At 39.8% G+C, this 19,252-nt stretch overlaps 1 protein-coding gene across 2 annotated transcripts in view; it reads right to left on the bottom strand.

Annotated features, from left to right (window-relative positions):
- PRR16 (proline rich 16) overlaps window positions 1-19,252 on the bottom strand; it is a 105,617-nt gene that overhangs the window by 85,368 nt on the left and 997 nt on the right. Inside the window, exon 1 of one of the 2 annotated variants that reach the window (XM_087886004.1) lies at window positions 18,877-19,083. The exons of the other annotated variant lie outside the window; for it this stretch is intronic. The gene's annotated coding sequence lies outside the window, so the exon portion shown is untranslated. Of the gene's footprint in view, window positions 1-18,876; window positions 19,084-19,252 lie in introns of those variants that run through there. 2 annotated transcript variants of the gene reach the window in all.

Here is a 19,252-nt window from a genome sequence, read left to right as displayed (position 1 = left end):
TCAGCAAAAATCAGGGGAAATTCCTTAAAAGCCTATGAAACCTATTCATAGGCAGTATTCTGCTTTATATAAATAAGTAGAAATATTAGAAACGATTCATATAAATGCTGGAAGAGTTGCAAAGTAAAGGGCACCTACATGCATGTATGGTGGTTCTATAAAGTTGGACATAGATTATGTCATACGTAGTTAGAAAGATCAATAGAATACCATTTTAGAGGGAGTGTTTTATATTTTGCCAGTTTGCCTTTTGGCATTGCATAGAATGCCTAGGAAATGTAGGAAATATTAAGTGTTTCATACTTTAACGTCTCATTTTCAGCATTCTATAGATTTTCTAGGCATTGTATAAAATGCCGAATTTCACACACTGACAGTAACATATACATTATGTAAAAGGTAAAATAATAATAAATTTTAGGAACACACAGAAAATGGATGTAATCCTTGCCATCTTGGATCCTCCCCTCAGAAAACTGTTGCAATGGAAAAATTGACATATAACAGACGACAGGGATAGATCAGAGAAACTATGTTTGATTCAGTTTGGAAAAAAAAAGCTTTCTGCAAAATATAATAGGACAAACTTCATTTTGTATATCCAAATTTTTTTTTTTTGTATATGCAACATTTTTTTGTATATACAAAAGTTGCTATTGGGATCTTGACTTGTTTTTAAATTGTTTTAACATCTCTGCTGGCTTTTAAACTGGTTAGGTTAAAAAAAAAGGTCTAGATATAGAATTAGGGATTTGCTCTGTCACCTTTATTTGCTAATTTCAGGCCACTTCCTAGTACTTCTCTTAGTTAGATGTGAATCTTTGCCTGAATCTATTCTACAATGTACTTTTTAATATCATTTCTTTTGTACTTATAAATTCTGTTTCACTATTTATTGTTCAGGGCACCCTAAGTCAGTGGTCCCTAACCTTTCAGGCTTTGTGGACTGGTGGTGGAGAGGAGGAATGGTCCTGTTTGAGTGGCAGGTACATGCACAGTTCAATTTGTGCGAATGATGGGTATTTGCTGCGTGTGAGAGTGCCTGCCTGTTGCACAAATTGCCTGCTGCTTGCATGGCCCAGTTCTGAATGGGCTGCAGCCCAGTATTTGACCGCAGCACAGGGGTTGGGGACCCCTGTCCTACTAACACATGTATAAACAGAATGCCACTTCTACTTTGACCAATTGCTATGGACTGTGATTAGGCCCTCTGCATGTGAAGACTGTGCATTAAATGAAACAAACAAAATGTTAAAAAGTTATGATATTTATGTAATTACTTACTAAGCACATCTAAATTATATGAAAGTAACCAAAATATCTTTACAATCCCTAAGGCATATCACAACTTTTGGGCACCCCTAATGTTTGGAAATTGAAAGCTGAAAAATTTGACATGCCCTAGACCAGGGCTGTCAAACTCCCGGCCCGCGGACAGGATGCATCACGTGCTGGCCATGCCCATGCCCAGTTTAGCAAAGGGGAAAAAAGGTCCCGATACATCACTTGACGCCACCGTGACAATGTGAGTTTGACACCCCTGCCCTAGACAGTATAATTAAGCTAACAATGTTCATGTTTACTGCTCTTTGAAAACATCAATGTTGCAACAGGAATTAAAGCAGCTAAGAAGGAGAATAAGCTCCACATCCTCTAATTACTTATGCACAGAGAATCCATTTTTACTCTTTTCCACAATGTTAAAAAATGTTTTGCATGTTTATTAAATAAGAATTGTCAATAGTTTTAAGATATGCAAAAATGATTCGGTAAGTCAATCAAAAGGTGGCAGGTTTGAAGCATAAATGAATTCAGTGATGCACAAAAACTACAAGTTTAATGGCAGGCAATCAACTAAATAAATTGTTGGTATAGGCAAATTTGAATGAAGCCAAAACAATTATGCAGACTAACCACTATTTTTCTTGCATATCATACAGTACAGATAATCTCTATTTGGAAAGTTTTCTGCTGGTTTCTGGCAACACCTATCAGGTCTGTTTCCCTTTGATAAAACACTAACACTCACTTATTTGTTTATTAAAAGTTATGCAAATAAATTGCAAAAATATGTTCTAGCAGATACTTTATATCCATAATAACATTGTCATGTCTTGTATTCTTGAGAATACAAGAAAATTCTCTGGAATTACCAAATGAAAATGCATGCTAGCCATGACCTTATCAGAAAATTCAGATGGAAAACATGACTGTTAAAAAAACTGCAATATGTCTGAATTATGATATGACTTGTCTCTTTCTTTCTCTTCCCAAAGCTGTCTACAATAAAATAAAAAAATATTTCAACAGCAAACATATTGATTTATTCATGTTCTCCTAAACACAGATTTCTATTCTGAAATATTTGAAATCCAGTTTAACGAAGTCAGTTGTAAGAAGACAATCCTAGATTACCACCCTACACTTTCCTGATATACGTGAGACTCATTTCCATTTTTTCCTCTTTTCCATACTTGATTGCGCTCTCTCTCTCTCTCTCTCTCTTTCGTTTGTGTGTGTGTGTGTGTGAGAGAGAAGGGGGGGAGGGAGGAAGGGAGAGGGACAGAGGGGGAGAGGGAGAGGGACAGAGGGGGGGAATCAGTGTATAGTTATCAGTGTATGGACATGGTGAAAGTAAGAAAAGTTTTCCAAGACAGAAAGCTATGGAGAGGTAAATCATTTTAATACAAAGCAGGCATAGTTAAATTTTCTTTTCTTTTTTTTTATCTCCTATCTTTGATTTTTTTTTTTTTGCTCAAAAGTTATTATTTTTTCTGTTTTATATAATTATTTACCCTCAGAAAGAATATTGTGATGGGTATGTATGGATTTTTATGGTGGCACAGAACACAAACAAAAGCAAATCAGTGTTCTCTGCTTGAGAAAACTTTGTAAAACAACGTAATTTTCTTTGTATGTAATTCAGTTCTGCCAACTACTTATGAGAAACAGATGTGCAGAGTAATAAATTCTGAGTGAGACATGAATCTGAGGCAATGTGGAACAGCAACTGCAACATTTATTCAACTATATTTCTGACAGGCATGGCAACAACAACTCCCGCGCTTGACAGCTCCCTTTTATACCCCGAGCTGTCACGTTTCAACCAATCAGAACACAGGCAGTATTTAACTCGGCCACTAGGGGCTGTTGGCGTAACCGAATATTCAACACTCCTTCTCACCAAGCTTGCGCATGCGCCCGTCAAGCGCATGCGTAATCACTCAAATACGCTGGTCTCCGACGGACCCGCCCTGATCGCCTGAGCGCCACCCTCTCTTCTCGTTCTGGTGGCAGATTTGAGTCGTCCCTCTGGCTAGGTGCGTCTTCTAGGCAACCGGAATTCCCGGGACCAGTCCCCCCAGTTGCTCACCTGCAACAGGTAAGTCGTCCGCGGGTGTGTCGGACGGGATCGGGGTGGCGGATCTGCCAGTGGCCGGTCCATACGGCCGTGCACTCAGGTGCTCCCTACTGTCCTGCCGGGGAACTAACACCCTCCTAGCCCGCAGTTGGTCCTCATGGCGCTTCCAAATCCGACTCTGGTCCACCTCTATTTGGTAGGAGCATGGCCCCACTATTCCCACGACCATTCCAGCCAGCCATAACAGCTGACCCCCGTAGTTCCGGGCATCTACTGGGTCTCCCACTTGGAATGGCTGGTACTAACTGCGTGAATCCAAAGGTTTGCTCGGGCAGTAAGATGGGTGTATTCGGTCTAATAGGGTGCATAGTTTGCGGCCAATTAAGAGCTCGGCAGGACTTTTATTAGTTAATTGACAGGGCATCGTATGCAGTGCCATTAAGTATTCTTCTAGATGCTCACGCCAACTTCCCTGACTCATCTTCTTTAGTGCGTCCTTAGTGGATCTAATGGCATGTTCAGCAAAACCATTGCTAGCCGGGTGGAACGGTGATATGAGACAATGCCATATTCCCCAGTGCGCCAGGAACCCCTCGAACTCGGTAGATGTAAATTGGGCGCTGTTGTTGGACACCATCATATCTGGCAACCCGTGGGTGATAAACAGCTGGCCTAGTGCCTTAATAATGGCCTCCGAAGTGGTGGAACGCATGTGTACCATCTCCACCCACTTCAAAAATTTGTCTGCTACCACCAGGAAGGACTGTCCCTGCACAGGGCCAGCTAGATCAATATACAACTGAGACCACAGGGCCCCAGGATCCTCCCACTCCCATGGCAGATCCTTGGCCGGCATAGGTAGGGCCGCCTGGCACTGAGAGCAGGTCGAAAACCACTCTGTGACACCTTTATCTAACTGTGGCCACCACATATAACACCGACCCAAAGCCTTCATGCACATCACCCTCGGGTGGCCCCGATGCAATTCCTGTAACAAGGATTGTCTCAGAGGGGGCGGGATCACCACTCTGTGGCCCCACAACAAGCATCCGGCTTGAGTGGACAGCTCGAGCCTCCTTGTAGAGTAGGGCTGAAATTCTGGGCCGAATGCCCAGAATGCCCTTGCGGCCATCCCCTGGCCATCCAGCTGAGCACTTGGGATAGGACTCTGTCCTTGGCGGAGAGGCGGGCGACGTCTGGAGTGGTGACCAATAGCGACGAATCAGCAATCGATGAGACAGGAACTGGGTCAGCGAGTAGGGCAGGGATGGGGCAGCGGCTCAAAGCATCAGCGTGAGCAATGTCCCGGCCGGGGCGGTGAACCAATTGGTAAGAGTATGCAGCCAGGAATACGGAATAGCAAGTCATGCGGGGCGACATAATCTGTGGAGCTTGGCGGTTGCCCACCAGAATTCCCAAAAGGGGCTTATGATCTGTATACAATACAAATGAGCGACTGTACAGGTAATGGTGGAAGCATTTGACCCCTGCCACTAGAGCAACGGCCTCCTTATCCAACTGCGAGTAATGACTCTCAGCAGGAGCCAAGGTCCTGGAAAAATAGGCAATGGGCAGTTCCCGGCCAGAGGGGAACTTATGGCTCAAAACTGCCCCTACCCCATACGGGGAGGTGTCGCATGCCAGTGTCAGCGGGAGGTGGGCCGAAAACTGCCTAAGGATGGCATTAGACGTCAGCAGACGTTTCACAGCATGGAACACAGCTTATTGGATTGTTGTCCCCGGGGCAAATCCACCAGGGAAAGGGTGGCTAGCTCAGCGGCACACGCTTTATCCAGGGCCTCCTGAAAAGAGAACTCCGGTTTGGCAATGAGGCGTCTTTTTAGGTTTTCGTCCCTCATGCCACTGACAGTCTGTCCAGCAAATAATCGTCTAAGTTCACAAATTGGCAGTGCCTGGCCACTTTTCATAGTGCTGCGATGTATTGGCTAATTGACTCCTCCTCTGCCTGATCGCGATGATAAAAATGCTGGCGGCGAGCGATTCGAGACGGTGCTGGAGCATAGTGTTTTTTTAACTTTAACATAAACTCTTCCATGTCTCCGCATGAATAGACTGGGGGGCCATGAGGGTCATAGCAGTCTCAAACATTTCGGGGCCGCAGAAGCTTAAAAAGTAGGCTTGTTTCTGTTCACTTGACAACTCCCGGTAATCATTAGCTATCAGGAAATAGTCAAATCTGGCTACAAATGCCTCCCACGATTCCGTCGCAGGGTTGAATGGGGCAAAATTGTGTGAGGACGCCATTCTCCACCCCCTTACTCGAGTGCTTACTAGTTGACACTTCGTTACCGCCGAGGCGCTTCACAACCACGTAATCCTCACTTTCGCTCTTCACAGATTTCTGCCGGCCGATCCCATCCTCATCGCCACTAATAAATTCTGAGCGAGACAAATGAATCTGAGGCGATGTGGAATGGCAACTGCAACATTTATTCAACTATATTTCTGACAGGCATGGCAACAACAACTCCCGCGCTTGACAGCTCCCTTTTATACCCCGAGCTGTCACGTTTCAACCAATCAGAACACAGGCAGTATTTAACTCGGCCACTAGGGGCCGTTGGCATAACTGAATATTCAACACAGAGAATCCTGAAGTGCTGTATATTCACATAAGCACATTCTGTTGCACGAATTCTGTGGATGCTGTTTTTCATACTGGGAAACCAGCAAGTGTGGAGCTGCTGTATATTATTAATAAGTATCGTAAGAAGCATGTTATTGCAAAATTTGGTATTTCTCATCAATATGGATGGATGAATTATTACTATTATTATTATTACTACTAAGTATGGTCTAATGAATAGAATACTAATTTGAATATTTGTTTAACTGTAAAGTTCCCTGAGTGACCTACAGCAAATGATTTCAACAGAATTGTTGCAAGTATGAAAAGAGGGGAAAACATCTATACTGCCTTAATTTTTCTGAGAAACTCAGCATGGAATTTTAAAAAGTAAGTATTCTCACAGTTTTTCAATTACAATGCAGACTTTCTTGCACCTATGTATTTTTGTGTGCTACTATATGTAGTATCAATAAAATTTTTGATATAAATAGAACTGTTGTGGATTGGAACAAGTCTTTCTATTTTAATGCTCCATGTACCTAGCTGTTAGAATGACATTATAAAAAGGTATGTACTGAACATGAGATCAATAGTAACCTCCAAGAATTGTTGCAGACAATCATATAATCCCTAGTATAGTAGATAGCATTCAGTTAAGTTCAATATAAATCCAGCAGATATTAATTATAATTTAAATATATAAAATATTAGTACCATTATGTAGAACTAGATACTAATTCTTCTATTCCCCTCTAACGTCATTCAAGCTGGTGCTACTACTCTTATATCAAATTCCTTTTATTTTTCTCACATAATACGAGAACCCAGAATCAGCTATTCAGCCTCACTGAAAAATAGCTCATATACCAACAGCAGCTCCTATAGAACCATTTTCTGAGATACAATTCATTGGATTTGAGATGTAATATCATTAAGAAAATCCACCTCAATTCATAACTGGGATCATTCAAAAATTTGCTGCGGTCAGTAATATTTACATGTATTAGATAAAATAATCTGGATTTTATATATGGTACATAGGATTGTTACACTGTCACAAATGTTTGAAGAACTCTCTTAAATCTATTTAATCCTAAATATTGACTTAGGCAGTTGGCCAAGTACCTTGACAATTCAAATAGCATATTACGAAGTTTGAGCTAACAAAGCCAAACCCTGATGCTGCTAAAGGCTGAGCCAGCAAAACATTTCACTGAACATTTCAGTTCAGAGTTAAGCAGTCCTTTGAACCTAAATTTACACGGCTTCTCATATCTAATTCTTCTAACAGAAAAGATCTAAATCTCCTACAGATTACACACGGATAAACCCTAGGTGACACTATAAATTATACAGATGATAGAAGAGGATATATGAGGTCGCAGATTATTCAACATGATGCCTTGAATAGGATAAGCTCTCTTCAGACTTTCACAAATTTTCATTTGATCTTTGTTTATTAATAAAGATATGTATACATCTGTGGGTCTACACACATGCACGCATACACACACACACATACACATATAAAGTATGTGTGTGTACACATGCACACACACACACACACTTTCTATATACCTAACAATGTAGAAAGGTATTTTCTAAAATACACTGGAATTTGAAAATATGCAGGCTGAATTACTTTTCCAAGACAGTCATCCCAACAGGAAACAGCTTCAGCAATTTTTGTACCTTCCCAGTAACAATCAGAATTCACTGTTGAAGGATTTTTCTTTTGCATTTTCTTTTTGTGTCTACGTGTGTGTGTTTTGTTGGTTCTATTTTAAAATTAAAAATATTTAGAATAAATATTTAAGAATATTTAAAATAACAACGATGATGATTATGAACTGACCATCATCAGTTGATGTGCCATTTATGATGGAGCTGGGCAGAAAGTGATTGCCCAGGTATTAGTTACAAGTGCTGAGCTTTGCAAACCAGCTATTCTTGAAGTATTGAGCCAGCCTCACCCTATGGAAGATTAACTATGGCTTTTCCAGGTGGCCTGCTTCCATTGAAACTGCTAGCAAAGGAGAGGGTACAGACTATGCATGAATACACAAACATCCATGGAGGAACAACCTGAGAAAGCCCTCAAGGCAGCCATGCCAATATTTCTAAAAGATGAATCTGACCTAAAGCTTTGAGAAGTGCTTTGCTGACCCAAAAGCTTTGTGTCCCCTGAGTAGCAAGAACATCTCCCAATTTCTATGGAAATATTTGTTCAGTGATAAAAATTCACCTCTGTTATTTAAGGTTTTAACACAGTAGTTGATGGCCATAAAAATAAGAGAATATTTTTTCAATGAAGGATATGTCAGACCACTTCCATTTGTATTGTACAATACATCATAGTGCAACATATTTCATTTTGCTGTACTGGTCATAATACACAGGTTTCCATCATCTACACCAGGGGTGTCAAACTTGCATGATCACGTGACATATCACGACTTTTTCCCCCTTCGCTAAACCGGGCATGGGAGTGGCCAGCACGTGACGCATCCAGCTTGCAGGCCGCAAGTTTGACACCCTTGATGTACACCAATGGTTGGTGTAGTTTCAATAGCTAATGAGGTTGAGGTAATTAAGGTAATTAAGATTTCACATTTTTAATTGATTCTCACAATTATTTTTTCCAGTATATGTTTAACAGCCATTTTCTGATAGCAGAAATAAAGTGAGACAAGCCATCTAAAATAAGGTGACAAAGTTGTTAACTGAATGTGCAGGAAATGAGTTCATGATTAAATTCTCCCACATAGGCAATGGTAATTTTTTTGTAAACATTTCCTCTCCAAAGTTCTTTGCAAAAATTTTACTAAAGATTTATCAGGAATAGCATCAATTTACGTCATCCAGAATTATTTATTAGGGATATTTTTATGTTTCCAATTTATATAAATACTTAAAATTAATGAACTTATGTTGAGGAAAAGTACTGTATGTACATTTATTGACTATCTATCTATCTATCTATCTATCTATCTATCTATCTATCTATCTGGAAAATACATCCTTGGATTCTAATGGAGGCTTAATTTTATTAAAAGGAATGTCTTGTAAGGATTTACATTTTGATTTTTCAGCTGGCATTCTCCATGAAGCTAATTATTATAATAGCCAGAAGACTCAGAATTGCCCATAATCAAATAAAAGCAATATTTTTCTGGTATTACTGATATTTAATATTTGAAAGTGGAACAAGGACTGCAAATGAAAGGTGATAATATAAGTCAGGCCACACTATTGGCCTGTTTTTCTAAATTATGTATTTATTTGTTTATATATTTACAATGTATATATTTACAATGTATATAGGTCATCAATTTCCAAAGGCTCCAAGCATCTTAAAACCATGTCTCAGGGGAAAAATACTTAAGAAATAATAAAGATACTGAAAATAGTAACAACAATAAAAATAGTGTCCAAAAAAAAGGCAGTCAATGCATCCCCATGTTGAAAGCATGTTTTTCTCCTGGATGTGATTAAAAAGTCATATCAACTTCTATATTGATATTCAGAGTGGAAGAGATAGACTATCTAACCATATAAAGGTAATTCCAAAATACAGTGCAGTGATTTAAAAAATCTCATTTCTTGGTCCTTTGAGAGGGCATTCTTAGAGAGTCAAACTTAGAGGGAGTTTGATCTGAAAGCAATCAGAAGACATTCCCTCAGAAAACCAGTTACAGAAACAGATAGGGCTTAAAGCTAACAGTCAACACCTTGAATTGAACTCAGAAGACAACTGACAGCCAATGCAACTCTTGAAGCAGTGAGGTCACATGGGCATAACAAGGAAAACCTATAAATTGCTCAAGCAACAATGTTTTCTACCAGCTGTAGCTTCCCAATATTTCCAAAGACAGAACCATGTGCAGGCTATGAAGATTTTTTTCTGATTCATGAATGGCTACAAATGATGCACAAAATGTAATTGTGCAAAAGCTTTCATGGTTACAGCTATCACTTGCTCCTTCAATAGAACCTGTGAATCCAGGAGTGTCCCCCAGGTTGACTAGGAGAGCACATTTTTAGATCCAAAAATGATGCTGCCCCAGAATGATATGATTCACAAATACTTATCTTGGACAATCTGAGCCTCCCCTCGAGAATAGGGTCAGCACTTCTATTGCATCATCTCTTTGGTACAGTGGCCAAGATATATAATCTGTCACTTGAGCACATGCTGATGGCGTTTTCCTGTGATTTTATGCTGATGTTAAAGAGAAGTGGGAATAGATAGCCCTGGAACTCAAATAAGAGTAGGTATCTCTGGAAGATATTACATCCCCAACCATACCAATTGGAATCAATCCCCACGAAAGAGAAAAACCACCAAAGAATTGGGCTTCTAAGTCCAGCCCCTCAAGAGCTGTTCCATAAACAATGGTAGTGAAAACCACTGAGGTCAAGAGAGGGTCCTATGGGTTGGACTTTCTCCCAGTTCAGGTGTCTCCAAACATTATCCATAATATCATGAGTTCAGACTGTTGCATCCCACATTGTCTAGGTTCTATGATGTTGCAATGCCATCACTTTCTCTACTATGTTCTCACAAAAGAGATGGTTAGAAATTGGTCTAAAGTTGTCCCAAAACAATTGGATCAAGTGATGCCTTCTTGAACAGAAGAAATACCACAGCTTCTTCCAGAGAAGGTGGAAACACTTCCTTGCTAAAATAATAAGGGGAAGATTTCCTATTTTAAATATTTATTTTATATAAATATTTTTATTTTATAAATATATATATATTTATATTCTATTTTACATCAACATTTTTTTTTAATTTCCAAGTTTTAAATAGTAAGAGATGTGACTGCTAATTTTAGGCTTCAAAAAATGGATTTAAATCTACATGAAGCCTCACTGCTTCAGGATTTATTTATTTTATTTAACGTATGACAAATACATGGACTTGTAGTGGTTCAAATGTTAATGTCCAGTCCACCCAGCCATTCAAGGACAGAGTGGTCTATGTTGAAAAAAATCAGACATTGGGCCAGTGTAAACTCTGGATGGACATTCAGACACAATGTGATGGGTATTTTGTCAAGGAGCACCAACAGTCACACTGAGGAATAGAGACAAGACCCCACTTAAACAATGAGTCCTGGCAGACACCATGTTGGGTATTGATCCTGTTCAGAGTTGATCTGTTCAGAGCTGGTGAGGAAGGTCAAAACCTGGCACCTTTTGTGTAGGGTCATTATGTGACTGCCTGTATCTGGGGGTTCAGCAGCCCATTTGGGCTTTCCACTGTGTGTTGATGTCAAAGTTGTTAGACAGCTGTTGAGCAAGTGCCAGAGAGGGCATCCTGGATTTAAGCCTGCCAATTGATGGATAAGGAAGGTCAGCGTGCACAGAAAGAAGTGGGTTTCTCATAATTTTGTTGTACTCCTTCACTAAGGCTTCCTGCCTTCATAGGGCTGGTGGTGCAATGTGACTCAAGATGGGGAGCCAGCAAGCAGGAGTAGGAGCTTCAGGATATTAGCCCCAGATTTAAATTACTGAATATATTTCTTAAAAAGACATTTAGGTTTTAATTTTTTGTAACATTCATACATCTATAATGTTGTGAATCTGTACTCTTAAGATGTCTCAGATCTTACTATATGAGAATCCCAAAGTTCTCACTGTGGCCCACATGAGACATCCATCTTAGATAAAAGAAAGAAGCACAACAAAGGCCTGCACTGTGTTTCAGTTGTGCCCCATGACAACTTGACTTTTCCAGGAAAAAGACCAAGCAGCTATGGCTAAGAGTTGAGCTTCTAGACACAGATTCAAGACCCTCAAAAGATAATCCCAAATGCTGTCACTGCAGCCATTAAAAAAGCCTATTTTAGAAGAACATTTTTGGGACTGCTATCTACATTTATCCTGAGGACCTTCCAGCTGGAGTTATCATTTCTTCGATACAAGTGGTTATTGTATAGGGGGGCCTTTTATCAGGTTCGCCTGATCCGCCAGTTGCAGCCCTTTCTGGACCGGGACGCCTTGCATTACTATTGTAATGCTCTCTACATGGGGCTCCCCTTGAAGAGCACTCGGAGGCTCCAACTGGTCCAGAATACGGCCGCGCGGGTGGTTATGGGCGCAACTCGTTGTGCCCGTGTGACACCCCTCCTGCACGAGCTGCACTGGCTCCCAGTGGTCTTCCGGGTGCGATTCAAGGTGCTGGTTACCACCTTTAAAGCGCTCTATGGCATAGGACCCAGGTACCTTCGAGACCGACTTCTGCCACCAATAGCCTCCCACCGGCCAGTCCGCTCCCACAGAGAGGGTCTCCTCAGGGTGCCATCGGCCAAGTTATGTCGGCTGGCGACACCCAGGGGGAGGACCTTCTCTGTGGGAGCCCCAGCCCTGTGGAATGAACTGCCCCCGGAAATACGTAAGATCTCCAACCTCCGAGTGTTTCGTTGCGCACTGAAGACCCTGTTGTTCCGCCAGGCCGGGCTATCAACATAATGATTTTAAATTGGGGTATTTTAAATTTTTGGGGTTTTAAACCGGCCAAATCTATTTAATTATTTTAATTTTTAATCATTGTTGTGTCTTGTGTTTTTAAATTGGCTGTACACCGCCCTGAGTCCTTCGGGAGAAGGGCGGTATAGAAATAAAATTATTATTATTATTATTATTATTATTATTATTATTATTATTATTATTATTATTATTATTATTAAGAGCTTTGTCCTACTGAAGCCAACTCTCATGGGTCCAAAGGTAAAACAGAAGAAAAATTAAAGGTATGAAGAGGGAAAAAGCTCCCTAAACTTTCCCCTTCTGCCATGCCAGACAGTAGTAATACAAAGCAATTATTATAAAGAAAAAGAAAATAAAGCCTAATGCCAATCTTGATCTCATTTTCAGATCAATTCAGTCTCAAATTTGTTCTCAAATATATTTGAAAAGCAAGGCCCTTTCACTGGGTTCTCCTTGCTTCAATTCCTTGTCTTTCAATCTTTAAAAATTTCCTTTCTCCCAGCTATTTTTTCACATTCTTATTTCTTGGATGACTATTAACTCACTTCACAATTCTGCCACTTCCCTCAGCCATCTAGTCCCTAGGCTCTCAGTCTTTTTGCTTTGTTATTTCTTGAATTATTCACCCAGGTCTTTCTAAATTACCCATGTCATTCTTTCTTTTCCTAGGGCCTCCTCACATAAGATTTTTTTTTCTCTTACTCTTTTACTCTGCAGCAATGATGCTGTAGACAGTCTATTCCTATCAGCTTCATCCTCACATAAAACAGATTCACTGACATCCCAACAGTACATTCAATTTGTAACAAAAGTTTTGCTTGGTTCACTAAAGTCCTCGAGGTACGACAGGTTGATTTAAAGACTGTTCAAAGTTACAACAGAACTTTCAAAACCAACATACAACCCTGTTTTGAAGTTATGAATTCTGCAGAACTCACCCAGTCATTTGCCCTTATGACCGATTGCAGAGACACTGCAATGAACTCACCTATTTATTTCTGCTTTGTCCTACTGAAGCAGGCCCTCATGGGTCCAAAAGTACAGTATTTCAGAGGGAGAGAGGGGGACAACCTGTTTCCCTTCCCCATCTCAGGAGAGCAATCTCAGATTTCAAAATACAGAGGGGTGCCTGCATGGAGGGGGAAAGGCTGCTTTGCTGGTGAATTAAACATTTCTTTGCAAAGCACAGGACTTTCCCTGATCATGCTGCTCAGCCACTTCGTTGCTGTGCTGCATGAGTGGCTGGATTGAAAAAGATGCTGCTTGTGGAATTCTCCCATGTGGCCCAGCAGGAGAAGCCTGATCTCCTTCCCTTTCCGATCTCCTGAGCTCTGCAGATGTTCACAAGGTAAGTGGGTGATTGTGAGGGCAGAGGAGGAGCCCCAAGTGCTTGTGGAGACCCCAATGGGTGGCCAGTGGAGAATGGGGTATATCAGGGGGTGGGAGGAGGTCTTGGGAGACCCAAGGCATGAATCTGCATTAGCCCTACAGGATCATCTCTGAGGCACCCATGCACACATAACAACCCATGCATTGGTTTAACAAATGCACTGGGGAGACCAGGGATGGCTGGTGGTGGTCATTAATGGAGACGGTAATGGACAAGCACCATTACTGCTATAACACAAGGATTAGCTGTATACCTGCTGTATGCTGCCTTCATTTTTTAAAAAGAAAGAAAAGCTAATTTAAGCAATAAATCAAGCACAGTGCACTTATTTAGTATAAATGCACTGTATTTAGCTTCAGTGCCTGGTGCTGTATTAAATCATATTCCCATTTACATACATTTCCATCATTATAATGCAAGACAAAAATAAGAAACTATAAGAATACTTAGGGCCCAACATAACTGAATACGCTGTAGTCATAATTAAAGTGGATGTATTGACACTAATTAAACTGAAGTGAAAAGTTACTAAATAAAACCACATTGATTGCAGTGTGAAATATACCTAAGTCTGAACCTAATCCACTATTCAAAAGAAAATATTAAAGACTGCTAAGAAAGATGATACATCATTGATAGAAATTACATCTAAAGAAGAAATAGAAGCTGTCATTTATATATATACAGTAAACACATGTGTGTAAGATACACAATGCTGCTCTTAAAGCTGCTCGCTTAAAAAGATAGGTTGATAACTATACTCCTCTTTTTAAAAAGTTTCTAGTTGCATTGGACCAAACATGACTCCATTGTTTTCACTGCGAAAGGACAATGGATAGCAATTATCCAGATGAACACCATTCTCAGTACAAAATATATTCTTATGCTCATTAGCTTAGAGCTATGCCTCTATATATAATTAAGAATGTATTATTATTATTTACAGGTAGAAGTTCTTTTTAAATTAGAAATTTAAAAATATAAAATGCCTATTTAGTCTATCTTTCTGTTCTCAACCAGATGTCTACTGGAAATCTACAATCAGAACATGAATTAAAAAGGATCTCACACCTATGTTTTCCTGGTACTGGGAGATAGTAAGCTACATTATTGAAAGGAATATACAGCATTGCAATTAGAAAATTTTCCCAGCTTCTACATTTTGGATTAATATTTCCATCAAACCATCCACCCGAGAGCTCTTTTCTAGTCAATCACCAACAGAGTCATAAATACAAAGTTAGAATTTAATTTTGTTTTAATAATGTACTTTTTTAAAAAAAAACATGCATGTGCTTTATTAATGCTGACTCCCTACTTTAGCGAGATTTATAACTCTGTTTTCCTTCATTGTTGTAGTCACCCTACTAATCATTTGATGTCATTAAGAACCATGCCCAAATCATAAATCCTCAGTTCAGGCCATTCATACTCAAGTCACACCAATTCCAATCTAGTTCCTTAGGGAAATACTATATTTAATCTACTTACTCCAAGAAGATTCCTATATTCCTATTCTTCATTTCTGTTCTTTTACCAGTTACAGATTTCTAATTCTGATCCCATGACTACTAAATTTGTTCAGAAATACATAGTAAAAATCACAGTCCTTTGGAAAGCTATGTAAAGCAATGGTCTATTGAGTCACCACTTCCATAAATTGTTGACGTTTTCAAAAGATTTTGAGAGATAGGATTTACCTTTGTTTACTTTCAGCAAAAGTTACCCTTCTATATGATTGTAACTTTCTATCAGCTTTATTAAACAAGCTATTACGTTAACCAATCTGTACTCCTTCCTTGGAGCAGCCATATTTCCCCTGATACAGTGAATAGCAATAGCACTTAGATTTATATACCACTTATACAGATAGTCCTCAACTTATGACCAGAATTGAGCCCAAAATTTATGTTACTAAATGAGAAATTTGTTAAGTGAGTTTTGCCCCATTTTATGACTTTTCTTGCCACATTTGTTAAGTGAACCATTGTACTTGTTAAATTAGTGACCCAGTAGTAAGTGAATTTGGTTTTTCCCAAATTGACTTTGCTTGCCAAGAAGGTCGCAAAAGGGGATCACATGACTCAGGGACACTGCAACTGTCATAAATGTGAGTCAGTTGTCAAGCATCGGAATGTAAATCAGGTGACCATGGGGATGCTGCAAAGTTATAATTCTGAAAAATGGTCATAAGTCACTTTTTTCAGTGGCATGATGTAAAGGCATATTATATATTATAAGTTATTGAACTAAGCAGTGTCTCTGATGATTGGAAGGGAAACCATTCAGGTACACCATTTGCATGACTGGATTCCACAAAAGAACAATGAAATATAGATGAAATATACCATATGAGTACAGAAGATAATATTAACTCTACGTTTTTTTCACTGCTTGCTTAGTATTCAACAAGCTTTTCAACATAAGTTATTGAACAAACTAGGCATTCTGCAATTTCAAAGAAATCTTGTGTGTCTAAAACAAGGAAGAATTTATATGATAATGAACATGGTCTTACATTTTCCTGCAATAATCATTACATGATTACATATTGTTTTAGATGCATAATATTATAATTTCAAGCTTTATATTTCTCTGATATGTTTTTATACTATAGCTTCCTTTCCATGAAAACCATCATAGTTAGAGGCAAACAGTTTCTGGCAGCAAGCACTAAAGGCAATATTTATTGCAACTGTGAAGCAGCCAATAATAATAGATCCAAGTCATAGTAAATGTCATGTGACTTCTACTTACAGAAATCCTGCTTAGTTTCTAGAAAGAAACCCTTAGGAACCATAAAACACATTAAGGTGATAGAAAACAAGGGTTGGTTGCCAGATGCTAAAATGTATATGCACTCCGGCAGAATTAGTGGTTAAATTTATATATTAAAAGACAACATTGTTACACAAACTGCTTACGTGAATATAACTAACAACCACATACATTTAAAATGTGCATTGAGATTTCTCAGTTAGGATAACAAACATTTTGCCAAGGAAAAATATCCAACAGGGTGAAGGAAGGTTAACTTATAAAAGTTATTCCTGTACCATTCAAAGTTCTTCAAATTAAAAGCTGTATCTAAAATATCTTAGAGACAAGATCACTTACAAATTAGAAAACAGAGGAAATGACTTGTATAATAGAATATAAAGTATTACAAAGAATACGTCCAAGCCTGCACTCATATCCAGCACAAAATCCAAACATTTGTCGACCAGTTTCATCAGCAAAATAAAACAAAATAACCAATTAAAACTAAACAACTGAAAGAAATACAGAAGCTCTGAGAAGGAGAGATAAATTGTATTATTTGAACTGTAATGTTTGCTACTACAGAACATCTCCACTGTAATTCTCTCTGCAAATTAAACTAAAGGGGTTGACATTTGCCTGGCTAAAGGTTATATTATATTGGTTCCCAAGACATCTAAGGCCAGCAGATATATAACATTTATTCTGTGATTCAACTTTACAATTCAGATTTTCCATTTTCATTTCTGATTTTATTTTCAAAGTATGAAATGATATTTATACATTTCCAACTGCCACTGTACATTTACAGCGAGCGAATCTCTATATATTTAGTTATTTAAAACACCTTCCTTGATGCTATATATCATCCATCTGCTTACCTCGGCAAAGATGTATAGTATTTAATTCAAGAGTTTTATATTTGAGTAGTTGTGTATCAGACTACACTATGAGCTAATTGAGACTTAATTCCTCAGACAAATTATAGATCTTTCCTAATGAAACCTTAAGTTATGTCTGCAACTGATTCTAATTCCCTCTTGTCATTTAGTCCTACCCAATTCAGGTAACAATTCCAGGATCTTAAACATTAAGAACATAATATTAAACAAGGTGAAAGGGAAGATAGGTCTTTATCATTAATCAGGTCAGCATGTTTCGATAAATAAAAATGCATCTGCTGATATCTTTTAACTATATCCAAATAGACTTACATATGTTTGAATATACAGTAATTTGTAAAAAAAAAAAAAAGTGCCAGTTGCTACATAACTAGATCTACTACTTTTCCTGCTTCTATTGCACTGCAATCTCCATAATCTATCACAATTTATTAACCATCGCAGCAACAGAAGACGTCCAAAAGCTGGAAAAAGTCATTTAAAAATGACTCAAGAGTGCACTGCCAAATTCTACTAGATCATATAGAACACTCCACAGCCTGAAGTTTGAAAAAAATGAGGAAAGCTGGAGGACAAAGTATGGATATGTTGTTAAAGCAAGTAGTTGTGAAATGGACTTTGACTGGGAATTGAGGAATTTTATTCTTATTTACAAATCTTTGCAAGCAGATTGCCTTTGCCGGTTTTTGACAGAAACCTAAGAAACATGCCCACAGAACATAATTTCGGTCCTAAGAATGGAATCTGGCATCCAAGCAGGCCCACTTAAATTCAGCATAATCCCTCAGATTTAGATTACCTGCTTTATCCTAACCCTGCCTCTAGCAATATCCCTTCTCTGCTAAAGACAGGAAATCTAACAAATTTGTCCCGCTCAAAGCTGCGACCTCCCCGACCTCTTAAAATAACATCCACAAACAGAAAGAAGTGAAATTAAGTAACCACCCTCGGATAAGAAGCCAAGGCATTCTAGCGGCGGCGTCGCCGGCTGTCAGGAAAGGAAGTGTCTCCTAGCCAGAGAATTGCAGTGACTAAACCTAACACCCAAGTTATCGGGTGGGGAAGGAGAGGGGGGGAGGGGGAGAGAGAGGTAGAGGGAGAGAGAGGGAGGGAGAGCGAGAGAGAGTGAGAGAGGGAGAGAGAGGGAGGGAGAGCGAGAGAGAGGGAGGGAGGGAGAGAGAGTGAGAGAGGGAGAGGGGGGGAGAGAGAGGGAGCGGGAGAGGGAGGGAGGGAGAGAGAGGGAGAGAGGGAGAAAGAGAGAGAGAGAGAAAGAGAGAGAGAGAGAGAGATGCCCACACATGGCTTTACATGAAGAGATGGGGAATAGCAACTCTCGCTGCTGCTGCTGTTGCTCGCCCGCCCGCCCCCCGCAACTCACCAGTGAGTAGCAATGGGGAAAGCATTTAAGCGCTCCCCCGCCCCGCCAGTCTCAAACCCCCCTCCCGAACCCGGAGGAGGTACTCCTTTCTCTGCTCTTAGTCATCCCCAAGAAAGCCAAAAGACTGCGCCGCCGCGTCTCGATCCCATCCTCTCCGGAGCCTCGCAACCAAAAGCCAGTTTGAGAGGAAGCCAAGCGAGCATCCTCAGCTCGCCAACCCCGTGAAAAGCCAAAGCCAAAGGCAAGGGCGGGGCGGGCTTGTCCCCCCACCCACCCACCCACCCCTGCTGCCAAAGAGGGAGACACTAGTTGATTTCTGGCGGCTCCAGGCAAGACTCGAAAGTGTAACAAGTCTGGCGCAGTCCGGTCCACTCCT

The sequence above is a fragment of the Pantherophis guttatus genome, chromosome 2 (genome assembly GCF_059756535.1).
Source record: "Pantherophis guttatus breed Tessera chromosome 2, ASM5975653v1, whole genome shotgun sequence".
NCBI classification, from domain to species: domain Eukaryota; kingdom Metazoa; phylum Chordata; class Lepidosauria; order Squamata; family Colubridae; genus Pantherophis; species Pantherophis guttatus.
This window is presented reverse-complemented; position numbering and strand designations above follow the sequence as displayed.